Source organism: Cherax quadricarinatus, chromosome 31 (genome assembly GCF_038502225.1).
Source record: "Cherax quadricarinatus isolate ZL_2023a chromosome 31, ASM3850222v1, whole genome shotgun sequence".
Lineage (NCBI taxonomy): Eukaryota > Metazoa > Arthropoda > Malacostraca > Decapoda > Parastacidae > Cherax > Cherax quadricarinatus.
The window spans coordinates 21,077,649-21,092,689 of NC_091322.1; positions in this window are offsets into that span (position 1 = coordinate 21,077,649).

The window sequence follows — 15,041 nt, forward strand, 5'->3', positions numbered from 1 at the left end:
ACTCCTAGCCAACTAACACTCCTTGCCAACTAACAATCCTAGCCAACTAACACTCCTAGCCAACTAACACTCCTAGCCAACTAACCCTCCTAGCCAACTAACCCTCCTAGCCAACTAAACCTCCTAGCCAACTAACCCTCCTAGCCAACTAACCCTCCTAGCCAACTAACACTCCTAGCCAACTAACACTCCTAGCCAACTAAACCTCCTAGCCAACTAACCCTCCTAGCCAACTAACACTCCTAGCCAACTAACACTCCTAGCCAACTAACCCTCCTAGCCAACTAACCCTCCTAGCCAACTAACACTCCTAGCCAACTAACCCTCCTAGCCAACTAACCCTCCTAGCCAACTAACACTCCTAGCCAACTAAACCTCCTAGCCAACTAACCCTCCTAGCCAACTAACACTCCTAGCCAACTAACACTCCTAGCCAACTAACCCTCCTAGCCAACTAACACTCCTAGCCAACTAACACTCCTAGCCAACTAACCCTCCTAGCCAACTAACCCTCCTAGCCAACTAACACTCCTAGCCAACTAACACTCCTAGCCAACTAACACTCCTAGCCAACTAACACTCCTAGCCAACTAACACTCCTAGCCAACTAACACTCCTAGCCAACTAACACTCCTAGCCAACTAACACTCCTAGCCAACTAAACCTCCTAGCGAGCTAACGCTCCTAGCCAACTAACCCTCCTAGCCAACTAACCCTCCTAGCCAACTAACCCTCCTAGCCAACTAACACTCCTAGCCAACTAACACTCCTAGCCAACTAACCCTCCTAGGCAACTAACCCTCCTAGCCAACTAACACTCCTAGCCAACTAACACTCCTAGCGAACTAACACTCCTAGCCAACTAACCCTCCTAGCCAACTAACCCTTCTAGCCAACTAAACCTCCTAGCCAACTAACCCTCCTAGCCAACTAACACTCCTAGCCAACTAACACTCCTAGCCAACTAACACTCCTTGCCAACTAACAATCCTAGCCAACTAACACTCCTAGCCAACTAACACTCCTAGCCAACTAACCCTCCTAGCCAACTAACCCTCCTAGCCAACTAAACCTCCTAGCCAACTAACCCTCCTAGCCAACTAACCCTCCTAGCCAACTAACACTCCTAGCCAACTAACACTCCTAGCCAACTAAACCTCCTAGCCAACTAACCCTCCTAGCCAACTAACACTCCTAGCCAACTAACACTCCTAGCCAACTAACCCTCCTAGCCAACTAACCCTCCTAGCCAACTAACACTCCTAGCCAACTAACCCTCCTAGCCAACTAACCCTCCTAGCCAACTAACACTCCTAGCCAACTAAACCTCCTAGCCAACTAACCCTCCTAGCCAACTAATACTCCTAGCCAACTAACCCTCGTAGCCAACTAACACTCCTAGCCAACTAATCCTCCTAGCCAACTAACACTCCTAGCCAACTAACACTCCTAGCCAACTAACCCTCCTAGCCAACTAACCCTCCTAGGCAACTAACACTCCTAGCCAACTAACCCTCCTAGCCAGCTAACCCTCCTAGCCAACTAACCCTCCTAGCCAACTAACACTCCTAGCCAACTAACACTCCTAGCCAACTAACACTCCTAGCCAACTAACACTCCTAGCCAACTAACCCTCCTAGCCAACTAACCCTCCTAGCCAACCAACCCTCCTAGCGAACTAACCCTCCTAGCCAACTAACACTCCTAGCCAACTAACCCTCCTAGCCAACTAACCCTCCTACCAACTAACCCTCCTAGCGAACTAACACTCCTAGCCAACTAACACTCCTAGCCAACTAACCCTCCTAGCCAACTAACCCTCCTACCAACTAACCCTCCTAGCCAACTAACACTCCTAGCCAACTAACACTCCTAGCCAACTAACACTCCTAGCCAACTAACACTCCTAGCCAACTAACCCTCCTAGCCAACTAACCCTCCTAGCCAACTAACACTCCTAGCCAACTAACACTCCTAGCCAACTAACCCTCCTAGCCAACTAACACTCCTAGCCAACTAACCCTCCTAGCCAACTAACACTCCTAGCCAACTAACCCTCCTAGCCAACTAACCCTCCTAGCCAACTAACACTCCTAGCCAACTAACACTCCTAGCCAACTAACACTCCTAGCCAACTAACACTCCTAGCCAACTAACACTCCTAGCCAACTAACACTCCTAGCCAACTAACCCTCCTAGCCAACTAACCCCCTAGCCAACTAACACTCCTAGCCAACTAACACTCCTAGCCAACTAACCCTCCTAGCCAACTAACACTCCTAGCCAACTAACACTCCTAGCCAACTAACCCTCCTAGCCAACTAACACTCCTAACCAACTAACACTCCTAGCCAACTAACCCTCCTAGCCAACTAACACTCCTAGCCAACTAACACTCCTAGCCAACTAACACTCCTAGCCAACTAACCCTCCTAGCCAACTAACCCTCCTAGCCAACTAACCCTCCTAGCCAACTAACACTCCTAGCCAACTAACACTCCTAGCCAACTAACACTCCTAGCCAACTAACACTCCTAGCCAACTAACACTCCTAGCCAACTAACACTCCTAGCCAACTAACACTCCTAGCCAACTAACACTCCTAGCCAACTAAACCTCCTAGCGAGCTAACGCTCCTAGCCAACTAACCCTCCTAGCCAACTAACCCTCCTAGCCAACTAACCCTCCTAGCCAACTAACACTCCTAGCCAACTAACACTCCTAGCCAACTAACCCTCCTAGGCAACTAACCCTCCTAGCCAACTAACACTCCTAGCCAACTAACACTCCTAGCGAACTAACACTCCTAGCCAACTAACCCTCCTAGCCAACTAACCCTTCTAGCCAACTAAACCTCCTAGCCAACTAACCCTCCTAGCCAACTAACACTCCTAGCCAACTAACACTCCTAGCCAACTAACACTCCTTGCCAACTAACAATCCTAGCCAACTAACACTCCTAGCCAACTAACACTCCTAGCCAACTAACCCTCCTAGCCAACTAACCCTCCTAGCCAACTAAACCTCCTAGCCAACTAACCCTCCTAGCCAACTAACCCTCCTAGCCAACTAACACTCCTAGCCAACTAACACTCCTAGCCAACTAAACCTCCTAGCCAACTAACCCTCCTAGCCAACTAACACTCCTAGCCAACTAACACTCCTAGCCAACTAACCCTCCTAGCCAACTAACCCTCCTAGCCAACTAACACTCCTAGCCAACTAACCCTCCTAGCCAACTAACCCTCCTAGCCAACTAACACTCCTAGCCAACTAAACCTCCTAGCCAACTAACCCTCCTAGCCAACTAACACTCCTAGCCAACTAACCCTCCTAGCCAACTAACACTCCTAGCCAACTAATCCTCCTAGCCAACTAACACTCCTAGCCAACTAACACTCCTAGCCAACTAACCCTCCTAGCCAACTAACCCTCCTAGGCAACTAACACTCCTAGCCAACTAACCCTCCTAGCCAGCTAACCCTCCTAGCCAACTAACCCTCCTAGCCAACTAACACTCCTAGCCAACTAACACTCCTAGCCAACTAACACTCCTAGCCAACTAACACTCCTAGCCAACTAACCCTCCTAGCCAACTAACCCTCCTAGCCAACCAACCCTCCTAGCGAACTAACCCTCCTAGCCAACTAACACTCCTAGCCAACTAACCCTCCTAGCCAACTAACCCTCCTACCAACTAACCCTCCTAGCGAACTAACCCTCCTAGCCAACTAACACTCCTAGCCAACTAACACTCCTAGCCAACTAACCCTCCTAGCCAACTAACACTCCTAGCCAACTAACACTCCTAGCCAACTAACCCTCCTAGCCAACTAACCCTCCTAGCCAACTAACCCTCCTAGCCAACTAACCCTCCTAGCCAACTAACACTCCTAGCCAACTAACCCTCCTAGCCAACTAACACTCCTAGCCAACTAACCCTCCTAGCCAACTAACACTCCTAGCCAACTAACACTCCTAGCCAACTAACCCTCCTAGCCAACTAACCCTCCTAGCCAACTAAACCTCCTAGCCAACTAACCCTCCTAGCCAACTAACCCTCCTAGCCAACTAACACTCCTAGCCAACTAACACTCCTAGCCAACTAAACCTCCTAGCCAACTAACCCTCCTAGCCAACTAACACTCCTAGCCAACTAACACTCCTAGCCAACTAACCCTCCTAGCCAACTAACCCTCCTAGCCAACTAACACTCCTAGCCAACTAACCCTCCTAGCCAACTAACCCTCCTAGCCAACTAACACTCCTAGCCAACTAAACCTCCTAGCCAACTAACCCTCCTAGCCAACTAACACTCCTAGCCAACTAACCCTCCTAGCCAACTAACACTCCTAGCCAACTAATCCTCCTAGCCAACTAACACTCCTAGCCAACTAACACTCCTAGCCAACTAACCCTCCTAGCCAACTAACCCTCCTAGGCAACTAACACTCCTAGCCAACTAACCCTCCTAGCCAGCTAACCCTCCTAGCCAACTAACCCTCCTAGCCAACTAACACTCCTAGCCAACTAACACTCCTAGCCAACTAACACTCCTAGCCAACTAACACTCCTAGCCAACTAACCCTCCTAGCCAACTAACCCTCCTAGCCAACCAACACTCCTAGCGAACTAACCCTCCTAGCCAACTAACACTCCTAGCCAACTAACACTCCTCGCCAACTAACCCTCCTACCAACTAACCCTCCTAGCGAACTAACCCTCCTAGCCAACTAACACTCCTAGCCAACTAACCCTCCTAGCCAACTAACCCTCCTACCAACTAACCCTCCTAGCCAACTAACACTCCTAGCCAACTAACACTCCTAGCCAACTAACACTCCTAGCCAACTAACACTCCTAGCCAACTAACCCTCCTAGCCAACTAACCCTCCTAGCCAACTAACACTCCTAGCCAACTAACACTCCTAGCCAACTAACCCTCCTAGCCAACTAACCCTCCTAGCCAACTAACACTCCTAGCCAACTAACACTCCTAGCCAACTAACCCTCCTAGCCAACTAACACTCCTAGCCAACTAACCCTCCTAGCCAACTAACCCTCCTAGCCAACTAACCCTCCTAGCCAACTAACCCTCCTAGCCAACTAACCCTCCTAGCCAACTAACACTCCTAGCCAACTAACCCTCCTAGCCAACTAACACTCCTAGCCAACTAACACTCCTAGTCAACTACCCCTCCTAGCCAACTAAGCCTCCTAGCCAACTAACCCTCCTAGCCAACTAACACTCCTAGCCAACTAACCCTCCTAGCCAACTAACCCTCCTAGCCAAATAACCCTCCTAGCCAATTAATCTTACAAGCGATCTATCCCTCCTAGCGAACTAACCCTCCTAGCGAACTAACCCTCCTAGCGAACTAAACCTCCTAGCGAACCCTCCTAGAGAACTAACCCTCCTAGCGAGCTAACCCTTCTAACGAACTAACCATCCTAGCGAACTAAACCTCCTAGCCAACTAACCCTCCTAGCGAACTAAACCTCCTGGCGAACTAACCCTCCTAGCGAACTAACGCTCCTAGAGAACTAACCCTCCCAGCGAACTAAACCTCCTAGCGATCCCTCCTAGAGAACCCTCCTAGCGAGCTAACCCTTCTAGCGAACTAACCATCCTAGCGAACTAACCATCCTTGCGAACTGAACCTCCAAGCGAACTAACCCTCTTTGCGAACTAACCCTCCTAGCGAACTAACCCTCCTAGCGAGCTAACCCTCCTAGCGAACTAACCCCCATAGCGAACTAACCCTCCTAGTGAACTAACTCCACTAGCGAACTAACCCTCCTAGCCATCTAAACCCCCTAGCAAACTAACCCTCATAGCCAACTAACCCCCTAGCGAACTAACCCTGCTAGCCAACTAACCTCCCTAGCCAACTAACCCTCCTAGCAACTAACCCCCTAGCGAACTAACCCTGCTAGCCAACTAACCTCCCTAGCCAACTAACCCTGCTAGCCAACTAACCCTGCTAGCCAACTAACCCTGCTAGCCAACTAACCCTGCTAGCCAACTATCCCTGCTAGTCAACTAACCCTGCTAGCCAACTAACCCTGCTAGCCAACTAACCCTGCTAGCCAACTAACCCTGCTAGCCAATTAACCCTGTTACATGTGCAACATCTGGAAATCTATTGTAGACGTTTCGCCTTCCAGTGGCTTTATCAATACATTGGAACAATGCTCTTCTCCAGACTGAGCGACTGACCACCTCTAAACTTTAAGGGTGATGGACTGATTACATCGTCTTCAAGTCTCTTCTGCTTCTATCAACTTTTCTGTACTCGACTGAAGAAGCCTACTGTGTAGGCGAAACGTTTCGAAATAAAGATACCTAACTGTTGCATATGTGTCTTACCTAACAATTAGAAGACAGTAGAACTATATACAAAAGATGAGGTAATCAGTCCTCAGCCTTGGAGTTAGTGTTGACAGCATCGTGGTGGTGGAGAATCTGGAGCAAAGGCAAGAAGACTGGCGGTTATGTAGGCGTCAGTGGATAAGGACGTGTAGCAGACGAGAGCATAAGTCACTGTCTGAACAGCATAGCCTGCAGGAAGGTCTGAACAGCCTAGCCTGCAAGAAGGTCCCTGAACAGCCTAGTCTGCAGGAAGGTCTCAACAGCCTAGCCTGCAGGAAGGTCTCAACAGCCTAGCCTGCAGGAAGGTCCCTGAACAGCCTAACCTGCAGGAAGGTTTGAACAGCCTAGTCTGCAGGAAGGTCTGAACAGCCTAGCCTGCAGGAAGGTCTGAACAGCATAGTCTGCAGGAAGGTATGAACAGCCTAGTCTGCAGGAAAATCTGAAGAGCCTAGCCTGCAGGAAGGTCTGAACAGCCTAGCATGCAGGAAGGTCTCTAAAAAGCCTAGCCTGCAGGAAGGTCTGAACAGCCTAGCCTGCAGAAAGGTCTGAACAGCCTAGTCTGCAGGAAGGTCTGAACAGCCTAGCCTGCAGGAAAATCTGAACAGCCTAGCCTACAGGAAGGTCTGAACAGCCTAGCCTGCAGGAAGGCCTGTACAGCCTAGCCTGCAGGAAGGTCCCTGAACAGCCTAGTCTGCAGGAAGGTCTCAACAGCCTAGCCTGCAGGAAGGTCTCAACAGCCTAGCCTGCAGGAAGGTCCCTGAACAGCCTAACCTGCAGGAAGGTTTGAACAGCCTAGTCTGCAGGAAGGTCTGAACAGCCTAGCCTGCAGGAAGGTCTGAACAGCATAGTCTGCAGGAAGGTATGAACAGCCTAGTCTGCAGGAAAATCTGAAGAGCCTAGCCTGCAGGAAGGTCTGAACAGCCTAGCATGCAGGAAGGTCTCTAAAAAGCCTAGCCTGCAGGAAGGTCTGAACAGCCTAGCCTGCAGAAAGGTCTGAACAGCCTAGTCTGCAGGAAGGTCTGAACAGCCTAGCCTGCAGGAAAATCTGAACAGCCTAGCCTACAGGAAGGTCTGAACAGCCTAGCCTGCAGGAAGGCCTGTACAGCCTAGCCTGCAGGAAGGTCCCTGAACAGCCTAGTCTGCAGGAAGGTCTCAACAGCCTAGCCTGCAGGAAGGTCTCAACAGCCTAGCCTGCAGGAAGGTCCCTGAACAGCCTAACCTGCAGGAAGGTTTGAACAGCCTAGTCTGCAGGAAGGTCTGAACAGCCTAGCCTGCAGGAAGATCTGAACAGCATAGTCTGCAGGAAGGTATGAACAGCCTAGTCTGCAGGAAAATCTGAAGAGCCTAGCCTGCAGGAAGGTCTGAACAGCCTGGCATGCAGGAAGGTCTCTAAAAAGCCTAGCCTGCAGGAAGGTCTGAACAGCCTAGCCTGCAGAAAGGTCTGAACAGCCTAGTCTGCAGGAAGGTCTGAACAGCCTAGCCTGCAGGAAAATCTGAACAGCCTAGCCTACAGGAAGGTCTGAACAGCCTAGCCTGCAGGAAGGCCTGTACAGCCTAGCCTGCAGGAAGGTCCCTGAACAGCCTAGCCTGCAGGAAGGTCTAAACAACCTAGCCTGCAGTAATGTCTGAACAGCATAGCCTGCAGGAAAGTCTGAAAAGCTTAGCCTCCAGGAAGGTCTGAACCGCCTAGACTGCAGGAAGGTCTCTGAACAGCCTAGTCTGCAGGAAGGTGTGAACAGCCTAGCCTGCAGGAAGGTCTGAACAGCCTAGCCTGCAGGAAGGTCCCTGAATAGCCTAATCTGCAGGAATGTTTGAACAGCCTAGCCTAAAGGAAGGTCCCTGAACAGCCTAGCCTGCAGGAAGGTTTGAACATCATAGTCTGCAGGAAGGTCTCAACAGCCTAGCCTGCAGGAAGGTTTGAACAGCCTAGTCTGCAGGAAGGTCTGAACAGCCTAGCCTGCAGGAAAATCTGAACAGCCTAAATAACAAAAAAAGGCACAATACCGTGACTGGAATGATACACAAATAACCCGCACATAAAAGAGAGAAGCTTACGACGACGTTTCGGTCCGGCTTGGACCAATTACAAAGTCACACTAAACAGAAGGGGAGCAGGACGGCTGGATATAGGCAGGAAGAGGTGGTGGTAGTAGAACAGGCGTCTCTCTTTTATATGCAGGTTATTTGTGTACTGAACAGCCTAGCCCGCAGGAAGGTCCCTGAACAGCCTAGCCTGCAGGAAGGTCTGAACAGCCTAGCCTGCAGAAAGGTCTCAAAAGCCAAGCCTGCAGAAAGGTCTGAACACTCTAGCCTGGCCTGCAGGAAGGTCTGTACAACCTGGCCTGCAGGAAGGTCTGTACAGCTTGGACTGCAGGAAGGTCTCTACAGCATTGCCTGCAGGAAGGTGTGTACAGACTGGCCTGCAGGAAGGTCAGTACAGAATGGCCTGCAGGAAGGTCTGTACAGCTTGACCTGCAGGAAGGTCTGTACAGCTTGGCCTGCAGGAAGGTCTGTACAGCTTGGCCTGCAGGAAGGTCTGTACAGCCTGGCCTGCAGAAAGGTCTGTACATCCTGGCCTGCAGAAAGGTCTGTGCAGCCTGGCCTGCAGGAAGGTCTGTACAGCCAGGCCTGCAGGAAGGTCTGTACAACCTGGCCTGCAGGAAGGTCTGTACAGCCTGGCCTGCAGGAAGGTGTGTACAGCCTGGCCTGCAGGAAGGTCTGTACAGCCTGGTCTGCAGGAATGTCTCTACAGCCTGCCCTGCAAGAAGGTCTGTACAGCCTAGCATGCAGGAAGATCTGTAGAGCATAGCTTGCAGGAAGGTATGTACTGCCTAGCCTGCAGGTAGGTCTGTACAGCCTGGCCTGCTGGAAGGCCTATACAGCCGGTCCTGCAGGAAGGCCTGTACAGCCTGGCCTGCAGGAAGGTCTGTACAGCTTAGCCTGCAGGTAGGTCTGTACAGCCTGGCCTGCAGGAAGGTCTGTACAGCCTGGCCTGCAGGAAGGTCTGAACACTCTAGCCTGCAGAAAGGTCTGAACAGCCTAGCCTGCAGGAAGGTCCCTGAACAGCCTAATCTGCAGGAAGGACTGAACAGCCTAGTCTGCAGGAAGGTCTGAACAGCCTAGTCTGCAAGAAGGTCTGAACAGCCTAGCCTACTGGAAGGTCTGAACAGCCTAGTCTGCAGGAAGGTACGAACAGCCTGGCCTGCAGGAATGTCTGTACGGCTTAGCATGCAGGAAGGTCTGTACAGCCTGGCCTGCAGGAAGGTGTGTACAGCCTGGCCTGCAGGAAGGTCTGTACAGCCTGGCCTGTAGGAATGTCTGTACAACTTGGCCTGCAGGAAGGTCTGTACAGCTTGGCCTGCAGAAAGGTCTGTACAGCCTGGCCTGCAGGAAGGTCCGTACAGCCTGGCTTTTAGGAAGGTCTATACAGCCTAGCCTGCAGGAAGGTCTGTACAGCCTGGCTTGCAGTAAGGTCTTTATAGCCTGGCCTGCAAGAAGGTCTGTACAGCCTAGCATGCAGGAAGGTCTGTACAGCCTTGCCTGCAGGTAGGTCTGTACAGCCTGGCCTGCAGGAAGGTCTGTACAGCCTGGCCAGCATGAAGGTCTGTACAGCCTGGCCTGCAGGAAGGTCTGTACAGCCTAGCCTGCAGGTAGATCTGTACAGCATAGCCTGCAGGAAGGTCTGCACAGCCTTGCCTGTAGGGACGTCTGAACACTCTGGCCTGCATGAAGGTCTGTACAGCCTTGCCTGCAAGAAGATCTCTACAGCCTGGCCTGCAGGAAGCTTTGTACAGCCTGGCCTGCAGGAGGGTCTGTACAGCCTGGCCTGCAGGAAGGTCTGTGCAGCCTTGCCTGCAGGAAGGTCTGTACAGCCTGGCCTGCATTAAGGTCTGTACAACGTGTCTTGCAGGAAGGTCTGTTCAGCCTAGCCTGCAGGAAGGTCTGTACAGCCAAGCCTGCTGGAAGGTCTGTACAGCCTAGCCTGCAGGAAGGTCTGTACAGCCTTGCCTGCATGAAGGTCTGTACAGCCTGGCCTGCAGGAAGGTCTGTACGGCCTAGCCTGCAAGAAGATCTGCACAGCCTGGCCTGCAGGAAGGCCTGCACAGCCTAGCCTGCAGGAAGGTCTGTACAGCCTGGCCGGCAGGAAGGTCTGTACAATCTAACCTGCAGGATGGTCTGTACAGCCTAGCCTGCAGGTATGTCTGTACAGGTTGGCCTGCAGTAAGATCTTTACAGCCTGGCGTGCAGGAAGGTCTGTACAGCCTTGCCTGCAGGTAGGTCTGTACAGCCTGGCCTGCAGGAAGGTCTACACAGCCTAGCCTGCAGGCATGTCTGTACAGTCTGGCCTGCAGGAAGGTCTGTACACCCTGGCCTACAGGTAGGTCTGTACAGCCTAGCCTGCAGGTAGGTCTGTACAGCCTAGCCTGCAGGTAGGTCTGTACAGCCTAGCCTGCAGGAAGGTCTGTACTGCCTGGCCTGCAAGAAGGTCTGTACAGCTTAGCCTGCAGGTAGGTCTGTACAGCCTGTCCTGCAGGAAGGCCTGTACAGCCTGGCCTGCAGGAAGGTCTGTGCAGCCTGGCCAGCACGAAGGTCTGAACAGGCTGGCCTGGAGGAAGGTCTGTACATCCTAGCCTGCAGGAAGGTGCAGCCTGGCCTGCAGAAAGGTCTGTACTGCCTGGCCTGCAGGAAGGTCTGTACATCCTAGTTTGCAGGAAGGTACAGCCTGGCCTGTAGGAAGGTCTGTACAGCCTTGCCTGCAGGAAGGTTTGTACAGCCTGGCCTGCAGGAAGGTCTGTACAGCCTGGCCTGGAGGAAGGTCTGTACTGCCTGGTTTGGAGGAAGGTCTATACAGCCTGGCCTGCAGGAAGGCCTGTACAGCCTGGCCTTTAGGAAGGTCTGTACTGCATGGCCTGGAGGATGGTCTGTACAGCCTGGCCTTTAGTAAGGTCTGTACAGCCTGGCCTGCAGGAAGGTCTGTACAGCCGGGCCTGCAGGAAGGTCTGTACAGCTTAGTCTGCAGGTAGGTCTGTACAGCCTGGCTTTTAGGAAGGTCTGTACAGCCTGGCCTGGAGGATTTTCTGTACAGCCTGGCAAGCAGGAAGGTCTGAACAGGCTGGCCTGCAGGAAGGTCTGTACATCCTAGCCTGCAGGAAGGTGCAGCCTGGCCTGCAGAAAGGTCTGTACAGCCTGGCCTGCAGGAAAATCTGTACATCCTTGTTTGCAGGAAGGTACAGCCTGGCCTGGAGGAAGGTCTGTACAGCCTGGCCTGCAGGAAGGTCTGTACATCCTAGCCTGCAGCAAGGTTTGTACAGCCTCTCCTGCAGGAAGGTCTGTACAGCCTGGCATGGAGGAAGGTCTGTACAGCCTTTCCTGGAGGATGGTCTGTACAGACTGGCCTTTAGGAAGGTCTGTACAGCCTGGCCTGCAGGAAGGTCTGTACAGCCTGGCCTGCAGGAAGGTCTGTACAGCCTGGCCTTTAGGAAGGTCTGTTCAGCCTGGTCTGGAGGATGGTCTGTGCAGCCTGGCAAGCAGGAAGGTCTGAACAGGCTGGCCTGCAGGAAGGTCTGTACATCCTAGTTTGCAGGAATGTACAGCCTTGCCTGGAGGAAGGTCTGTACAGCCTGGCCTGCAGGAAGGTCTGTACATCCTAGCCTGCAGGAAGGTTTGTACAGCCTGGCCTGCAGGAAGGTCTGTACAGCCTGGCCTGGAGGAAGGTCTGTACAGCCTGGTTTGGAGGAAGGTCTATACAGCCTGGCCTGCAGGAAGGTCTGTACCTCCTGGCCTTTAGGAAGGTCTCTACAGCCTGGCCTGGAGGATGGTCTGTACAGCCTGGCCTTTAGGAAGGTCTGTACAGCCTTGCCTGCAGGAAGGTCTGTACAGCCTGGCCTGCAGGAAGGTCTTTACAGCTTAGCCTGCAGGTAGGTCTGTACAGCCTGGCCTTTAGGAAGGTCTGTACAGCCTTGCCTGGAGTATGGTCTGTACAGCCTGGCAAGCTGGAAGGTCTGAACAGGCTGGCCTGCAGGAAGGTCTGTACATCCTTGCCTGCAGGAAGGTCTGTACATCCTAGTTTGCAGGAAGGTTCAGCCTGGCCTGCAGAAAGGTCTGTACAGCCTTGCCTGCAGGAAGGTCTGTACATCCTAGTTTGCAGGAAGGTACAGCCTGGCCTGGAGGAAGGTCTGTACAGCCTGGCCTGCAGGAAGGGCTGTTCATCCTAGCCTGCTGGAAGGTTTGTACAGCCTGGCCTGGAGGATGGTCTGTACAGCCTGGTTTGGAGGAAGGTCTATACAGCCTGGCCTGCAGGAAGGTCTGTACAGCCTGGCCTTTAGGAAGGTCTGTACAGCCTGGCCTGGAGGATGGTCTGTACAGCTTTGCCTTTAGGAAGGTCTGTACAGCCTGGCCTGTAGGAAGGTCTGTACAGCCTGGCCTGCAGGAAGGTCTGTACGGCCTGGCCTGCAGGAAGGTCTGCACAGCCTGGCCTGCAGGAAGGTCTGTACAGCCTGGCCCTTAGGAAGATCTGTACAGCCTGGCCTGCAGGAAGGTCTGTACAGCCTGGCCTGCAATAATGTCTGCACAGCCTGGCCTGCAGAAAGGTCTGTACAGCCTGGCCTTTAGGAAGGTCTGTACAGCCTGGCCTGGAGGATGGTCTGTACAGCCTGGCCTTTAGGAAGGTTTGTACAGCCTGGCCTGCAGGAAGGTCTGTACAGCCTGGCCTGCAGGAAGGTCTGCACATCCTGGCCTGCAGGAAGGTCTGTACAGCCTGGCCTGCAGGAAGGTCTGTACAGCCTGGCCTGCAGGAAGGTCTGTACAGCCTGGCCTGCAGGAAGGTCTGCACAGCCTGGCCTGCAGGAAGGTGTGTACAGCTTGGCCTGCAGGAAGGTCTGTATAGCCTGGCCTTTAGGAAGGTCTGTACAGCCTGGCCTTTAGGAAGGTCTGTACAGCCTGGCCTGCAGGAAGGTCTGTACAGCCTGGCCTGCAGGAAGGTCTGTACAGCCTGGCCTTTAGGAAGGTCTGTACAGCCTGGCCTTTAGGAAGGTCTGTACAGCCTGGCCTTTAGGAAGGTCTGTACAGCCTGGCCTTTAGGAAGGTCTGTACAGCCTGGCTTGCAGGAAGGTCTGTACAGCCTGGCCTGCAGGAAGGTCTGTACAGCCTGGCCTGCAGGAAGGTCTGTACAGCCTGGCCTTTAGGAAGGTCTGTACAGCCTGGCCTTTAGGAAGGTCTGTACAGCCTGGCCTTTAGGAAGGCCTGTACAGCCTGGCCTTTAGGAAGGTCTGTACAGCCTGGCTTGCAGGAAGGTCTGTACAGCCTGGCCTGCAGGAAGGTCTGTACAGCCTGGCCTTTAGGAAGGTCTGTACAGCCTGGCTTGCAGGAAGGTCTGTACAGCCTGGCCTGCAGGAAGGTCTGTACACCCTGGCCTACAGGTAGGTCTGTACAGCCTAGCCTGCAGGTAGGTCTGTACAGCCTAGCCTGCAGGTAGGTCTGTACAGCCTAGCCTGCAGGAAGGTCTGTACTGCCTGGCCTGCAAGAAGGTCTGTACAGCTTAGCCTGCAGGTAGGTCTGTACAGCCTGTCCTGCAGGAAGGTCTGTACAGCCTGGCCTGCAGGAAGGTCTGTGCAGCCTGGCCAGCACGAAGGTCTGAACAGGCTGGCCTGGTGGAAGGTCTGTACATCCTAGCCTGCAGGAAGGTGCAGCCTGGCCTGCAGAAAGGTCTGTACTGCCTGGCCTGCAGGAAGGTCTGTACATCCTAGTTTGCAGGAAGGTACAGCCTGGCCTGTAGGAAGGTCTGTACAGCCTGGCCTGCAGGAAGGTCTGTACATCCTTGCCTGCAGGAAGGTTTGTACAGCCTGGCCTGCAGGAAGGTCTGTACAGCCTGGCCTGGAGGAAGGTCTGTACTGCCTGGTTTGGAGGAAGGTCTATACAGCCTGGCCTGCAGGAAGGCCTGTACAGCCTGGCCTTTAGGAAGGTCTGTACTGCATGGCCTGGAGGATGGTCTGTACAGCCTGGCCTTTAGTAAGGTCTGTACAGCCTGGCCTGCAGGAAGGTCTGTACAGCCTGGCCTGCAGGAAGGTCTGTACAGCTTAGTCTGCAGGTAGGTCTGTACAGCCTGGCTTTTAGGAAGGTCTGTACAGCCTGGCCTGGAGGAAGGTCTGTACATCCTAGTTTGCAGGAATGTACAGCCTTGCCTGGAGGAAGGTCTGTACAGCCTGGCCTGCAGGAAGGTCTGTACATCCTAGCCTGCAGGAAGGTTTGTACAGCCTGGCCTGCAGGAAGGTCTGCACAGCCTGGCCTGCAGGAAGGTGTGTACAGCTTGGCCTGCAGGAAGGTCTGTATAGCCTGGCCTTTAGGAAGGTCTGTACAGCCTGGCCTTTAGGAAGGTCTGTACAGCCTGGCCTGCAGGAAGGTCTGTACAGCCTGGCCTGCAGGAAGGTCTGTACAGCCTGGCCTTTAGGAAGGTCTGTACAGCCTGGCCTTTAGGAAGGTCTGTACAGCCTGGCCTTTAGGAAGGTCTGTACAGCCTGGCCTGCAGGAAGGTCTGTACAGCCTGGCCAGCAGGAAGGTCTGTACAGCCTGGCCTGGAGGAAGGTCTGTACAGCCTGGCCTGCAGGAAGGTCTGTACAGCCTGGCCTTTAGGAAGGTCTGTACAGCCTGGCCTTTAGGAAGGTCTGTACAG